Source organism: Carya illinoinensis, chromosome 10, assembly GCF_018687715.1.
Source record: "Carya illinoinensis cultivar Pawnee chromosome 10, C.illinoinensisPawnee_v1, whole genome shotgun sequence".
Classification (NCBI taxonomy): Eukaryota; Viridiplantae; Streptophyta; class Magnoliopsida; order Fagales; family Juglandaceae; genus Carya; species Carya illinoinensis.
In genome coordinates, this window is record NC_056761.1 from 17,815,259 (window position 1) to 17,822,237 (window position 6,979).

Sequence of the window (6,979 nt, forward strand, 5' to 3'; positions counted from 1 at the left end):
GTTATCTTTTGAAGAAGGTGATTGGGTTTATCTCAAAGTTTCTCCCATGAGAGGAGTTAAGCATTTTGGTAAGAAGAGGAAACTGGATCCGAGGTATGTCGGCCCTTTTCAGATTCTGGAGAAGGTAGGGTCCGTCGCCTATAGAGTTGCTTTGCCAGAATATTTTGGGGATTTTCATGATGTCTTCCACGTATCATCCCTGAAGAAGAGCTTTGGACAACAAGAGCCACGCTTTGTCGACCCAGAGAGTATTCAGCTGCAACCGGACCTTACTTATGAGGTTGTTTCGTCGCAGATCATGGATTGGAAGGAGCAATAGTTAAGGTCCAAGACGATACCTTTGGTTAAGGTGGCATGGGGAGATCTGTTAGCTCAAGATTTCTCTTGGGAGCGAGTAGCAGACATGAGGGAGCACTACCCATACTTGTTTGAGTAAAGACGGTACGTTTCTTAATCTTGGTCACAGGTGCTTTATGTGATTTTATGTGCCTTGTTTTAAGTTGGTGTTTGATCTTGCAAATTTCGAGGACGAAATTTGTTTTTAAAGGGGGGAGGATGTGACGACCAGCTTTTACGTGCATTTTCACTGAAGGGTTGTTTTTAATTTAATTAATATATTGGTTTATTTATTTTAAATTAATGTATTTTAATTTTTTTTAATTTATTTGATATTGTGTTTTATTTATTTAGTCGTTTTATGGTTTTTAATGTCGTTTTTGGCGGATCTGTTTTGGTTTCTGGAGTGAGGACTAGACCTCATTTCTTTTCCCTTATCTTTTCTTTTTCTCTTTTCTTTTTCTTCTTCTTTCTCTTTTTCCCTTTTCCTTCTTTTTCTTTTTTCTTTCTTTTTCTCCTTTCTCTCCCGCGCAATCCCCCTCCCCCGTGCATCTTCTCTCTCTCTCTCTCTCTCTCTCTCTCTCTCTCTCTCTCTCTCTCTCTCTCTCTCTCTCTCTCTCTCTCTCTCTCTCTCTCTCTCTCTCTCTCTCTCTCTCTCTCTCTCTCTCTCTCTCTCTCTCCTCTGCTTCACGCCGAATGCCCCTATCACCCAGACCCACCGCCACCGGCCACCTTACGGCACACCACCCCCACCATTTTCTTCCCCTCCCTCCGGTGAACCCACCCACCAACTTTCATCCCCAACCGTGCCACCGTTTAGCCGGAAAACCACCATCAAGCCACACAGTTTTTGCTCTGATCTGCCGCCGTCGCTCCACCTCTGGCCACCACCTCTTCACCACTTTATCACCGACTCCTTGCCGTCCTAACCCACCCATTTCCGGCCTCTAATCGTCACCGGAACAGCTCTCACGAGCTAGTTTCCGATTTGGGTATTTCAGCCCTTCAACCACCATTTTCGCCACCACCCACGATTAAACTCCACTTCCCTTAACTTCATAAACATTCTTAGACCATTCCCTATCAATCCCGAGTTTTGGTTTGTCCCCGTTCAAAAGTGGGTATTTTACAACCCACGGCCACAGTGAAATTTTACTGTTACGTTGCTTTTCTTCCGCCGTTTGCAACGCTGCGAGCTTTCTAAAAGTACCATATAGCGCTGTAAGTATTTTACAAACCCTACTTTTAGATTTACATATATTTTGCTCATTCAATAATTATTTGTTGTTGGTTGGCTGATTCCGGACTGAGTTCGAGGAGTTTGGGGGTCGGATGGATGGAGGACGGAGTTGCTTGATTTATTGATTTATGGTTCGTTGATTGTTTTGTGCATTGAAATCGCATTTACATAGTGCATGCACGTGCGCTTTATTTAATTTGAGAAAACCCTGTTTTATTGGCGTAAGTGGATTTTCGGGGTGCGTGTGTATCACGACCCTAAGCCGGGATAGGGTATTATCCTGGTGGAGCTCCTCTAGTCACTCGAGAGCATAATAAACTAAGTGACGTCCCCTGAGTTGTCTCTGGGCGACGACGGGAGTGGGGGCTAGAGGATGCTTGGCTACGAACGCGCCGGGCGCGGAACCGAGCATCGCTCTACGCATCGACTCCGTGGCCCTTCGCTAGCGAGGGCTAGAGGATGCTTGGCTACGAACGCGCGGGGCGCGGAATTGGTCGTTACCTATGGTGTGACACTGGAGTCAAGGTGTGCGGATGACCCCTAGGGGAGGTCATAGTGCATACGGATTAATTAGTTAACGGTTTGAGTTTGATATGGGCCAAATGTGACTTTTGGCGTGATATTTGGAAATGTTATGTTTTTGGGCCAAATGAGATTTTTGGCGTGCGTGGAAAAAATATGATTTTATGGGTTTTGTGCATTGGCATCCTTTCATGCATATTGTTTGAGTTTTATATGTTTTTATCTGGTTGTGTTTGGATTTTACTTACCTGCGGCACCATTTTTGGTAGTGTAGATTTTGGTGTAGAGATTGAGGATGAGGAGGAGGAGGCTGAGCCCGAGGATGCGGCTCTGCCGGGGTGCTGAAGTTAAAGTTTAAGTTTTGTTATTTAGTTTAAAAATATATTTGTGTTTTGTAATATTTTATTATGTATGTTTTGAACAGTTTTGTATTAAATTAAGAAAAATTCTGGTACTTAGTTATTGACTTTGCTTTTCGTTGCGTATTTCTTGTGCACATTCGTTGATTTTTACACACACTTGGCACGTCGATAGGGTGATGGCCCGTGATGTCATCATCCGTGTTCGTGCGAGGGGATTTGGGGGCGTCGCATTTTGAATGAGCATGGTGTTTATTTTATCAACTGATTGATTTTTTGTTGTTAATACAACTCTTTATTTTTGCTGCAACTCCAATGTAACGAATACCCCCTATCTCAATAGTACATGGAAAAGTGGTATTCAGCCAAAGGTTTCATCATTTCGACAATGATATAATGGAATTGCGTAATTCATCTTTTGAGCATATTCAGAAGTAGATTTTTGCATAGTTCTGTTTCATGAATAGGTTGAAAGATGCTTTGATTAACTTCATAAGATTTAGCTAACTCCAACAGAGGAACTTTGGCAGCTGACTGCTTGGCTACCTTACGATTGAAAAACCCAAACAAAAAATCGTATCTAACATCATTCACTATCACAGTTGATCTGAAAGAAGGTTCATGGGATTGACTTTCTTTGATAGTTTGGTACATAGGTGTAGGAAGTCCAACTTTTTGAGCATACTCTTGCAGGCAGCTCTTGGATACATAGCAATTTGAAACACCTTGGAAACTTTCGTTAGTGGGCATATCTGTCTTTCTCTGAGGAATAGTTAATGGAACAGAGAGGAAAATCTTGGTCTCTTTAGGGAAATGTGTGAAAGATAGAAAGTGCCAAATTAAGCAAAGTAGATGCAGGGAGTATGAGCCTTTGGAGTTGTTGGGTCCATATAACTCAATTTGTCATTTAGATCAAAATCTCTTAACAATTAAAAATATCTCCAAAAAAATAATATCTACTAAACAATTTAAAGATCTAATATAACTAATTTTGCCATAAAGGTGCATGCAATTAGATCAGGATGATTTTGAACTTTTTTTTTTTTTTTAGATTTAATCTATCTAAGATTTCTTTTCAACTTGGATTACACATCATAGTTTAAAATATATAGATCATATTTGCTAAAATGTTGAACCAATGTCATTGCTTCTATATATCTTTTGCACATATTTCTCAAGCATCTAATAAAAGATGAAGGCATGTCACACCTGAGTCCTATTAGGAGAAATATTGCTATTAATTTATTTAAATTAAATTCGTTTTCATGTATTTTAAAATAAATGGATCATTATTTATGTGGTTTTAACACGTTTATTTTTTTATGTTTAAATGAGATTTAGAAAAAAGGAAAGGGAAAAAGGTATATTAGTATTTTTACATTTCATATTAAGTTAATCTGTGATGCCCCCAAAATCCCCACGCTCGAACACGGGGAAATCGAGACGTCCGGATGGTGACAACCCAGGTCACCATCCCATCGACGGGTGCCAAGTGTGTGCAAAGGCAACAAATGTGCACGAAAGAACACGCAGCGGATAACAAAAGTCATAACTAAGTACCAGAATTTTTCTTAACGTAATACAAACTGTTTAAAACGTACATAGATAAAATATTACAAAAAACACAAATACAGTTTTAAACAAATATAAAGCATAGCATCAGCAACCTGGCGGAGCCGCATCCTCGGGCTCAGCCTCCTCCTCTTCGTCCTCCAACTCTGCACCAAAAGCTACGGAACCAAAAATGGTACCGCAGGTAAGTAAAACCCAAACACTACTAGATAAAAACACATATAGAACTCAAACAATATGCATGAAACATGCCCAATGCACAAAGCCCATAAAACATGATTTTCCACACACGCCAAAAAACCCATTTGGCCCAAAAACACACCCTTTCCGAAAAACACGCCAAAAGTCACATTTGGCCTTTATCCGTCTCAAACCATTATCCATATTAACCGTATGCACCATGACCTTCCCTAGGGGTCATCCGCATACCCTGGCTCCAGTGCCACACCGCAAAGTACCACCACGCATGTGACACCTAACGAGCGATGCCCAGTTCTGTGCCCCGCACGTTCGTAGCCAAGCATCCTCTAGCCCTCACCAGCGAAGGGCCACGGAGCCGGTGCGTAGAGCGATGCCCGGTTCCGCGCCCGGCTCGTTCGTAGCCAAGCAACCCCTAGCCCCCGCTCCCGTCGTCTAGCGACAACTCAGGGGACATCACTCAGTTTATTCCGCTCCCGAGTGACCAGAGGAGCTCCACCGGGATAATACCCCATCCCGGCTTGGGGTAGTGATACACACGCACCCGTAAGTCCAATTACGCCAATACACAGGCTTTTCGCACTTAAACAAAAACACACGTGCATGCACCATGAAATGCCATATCAATGCATAATAAAATAATCCAACAACATAAAACAATAAAACAAGCAACTCCGTCCTCCATCCATCCGACCCCCGAACTCCTCGGACTCAGTCCGGAATCAACCAACCAGCAGATTAATTAATTGAAAGAGCAATATATATTTAAATCTGAAAATAGGGTTTGGAAAATACTTACAGCACTATATGGCAATTTTAGAAAACATGAGGCGTTGCAAACGGCGGCGAAAAAGCAACGTCACAGTGAAAATTCACTGTGGCCGTGGGTTGTGAAAAACCCACTTTTGAACGGGGACAAACTAGGGCTTGGGATTGATAGGGAATGATCTAGGGATGGTTGTGAAGCTATTGGAAGTGGTGGTTGGCCGTGGGTGGCGGCGGAATCGCTGGAAAGAGGCCAGATTTCCCAAAAAGGAAAGCTAGCTCGTAGGAGCTGTTCCGGTGGTCGTTGGAGGCCGAAAATAGGTGGGTTAGGACGGCAAGGGACCGGTGATGAAGTGGTGAAGAAATGGTGGCCGGAGGTGGAGCGACGGCGGCGGATCGGAGCCAAAACCGTGCGGGCTTCAAAGGGCTTTTCCGGCCAAACGGCCGGCCGGTTGGGGGTGAGATTCGGTGGGGAGGTGCGCCGGAGGGAGACGAAGAGGATGGTGCCGGCGGTGAGTTGCACGGTGGCCGGACGGCGGTACACCGGGGGTAAGAAGTTTCCGACGTGAGGGAGAGAGAAGAGAGAGAGAGAGAGATCTGGGGGGAATCGACGCGGGGGAGAGGAAAAAAGGAAAAAAAGAAAAGAAAGAAAAAAAGAAAAGAAAGGAAAAAGAAAGAAGGAAAAAGAAAAAGAAAAAAAAAAGGAAAAAGAAGAGAAAAAGGAAAAGAGATGTAGGGAAAAGATGAGGCCCAATCCTCATTCTGGAAAACAAAACTAAACCGCCAAAAAGAGATTAAAACCCACAAAACAACTAAAAGAAATAAAACACAACATCAATTAAATTAAAAACAATTTTAAAATGCAATTAAATTAAAATAATTAACTAAAATATTAATTAAAATAAAAACAACTATTTCAACGAAAATACACTCAAAAGCGGGTCATCACATCCTCCCCTCCTTAAAAACAAATTTCGTCCTCAAAATTTGCAGATCAACCACCAACTTAAAGCAAGCCACAAGAAAGCCCAGAAACCAACTGTGATCAAGATTAAGACACATACCTTCTCTATTCGAACAAATACGGGTACTGCTCCCTCATGTCCGCTGCTCGCTCCCAAGAGAAGTCTTGAGCTAACGGATCTCCCCAAGCCACTTTAACCAAAGGTATCGTCTTGGACCTCAACTGTTGCTCCTTCCAATCCAAAATCTGCGACGGAACAACTTCATAAGTGCTCCTTCCAATACTCGCTGGGTCGACGAAGCGTGGTTCTTGCTGTCCAAAGCTCTTCTTCAGGGATGATACGTGGAAGACATCATGAACATCCCCAAAATAATCTAGCAAAGCAACTCTATAGGCGACGGACCCTACTCTCTCCAGAATCTGAAAAGGGCCGACGTACCTCGGATCAAGTTTCCTCTTCTTACCAAAACGCTTAACACCTCTCATGGGAGAGACTTTAAGGTAAACCCAATCACCAACTTCAAACGACAACTCTCTCCTCCTGGTATCAGCGTAACTCTTCTGGCGACTCTGAGCTGCCGCCATTTTATCTCTGATGATCCGGACTTGGCTTTGCATCTCTTGAATTATTTCGGGTCCAATTATCCTACTCTCCCCAACTTCATCCCAACACAAGGGCGACCTGCACTTTCTCCCATAAAGAGCTTCATAGGGAGCCATCTGAATGGTCGCATGGAAGCTGTTATTATATGCAAACTCGATGAGCGGCAAATGGTTTTCCCAACTTCCTTGGAATTCCATGACAAATGCCCGCAACATGTCTTCCAGGGTCTGAATGGTGCGCTCTGACTGGCCGTCTGTCTGCGGGTGATAAGCAGTACTGAACTTCAACTTAGTACCCAAAGCTGCCTGCAAACTCTTCCAGAACTGTGACGTAAACCTCGGGTCTCGATCCGACACTATACTCTTTGGTACGCCGTGTAGCCGCACTATCTCTCTGACATACAAACGGGTCAACTTACC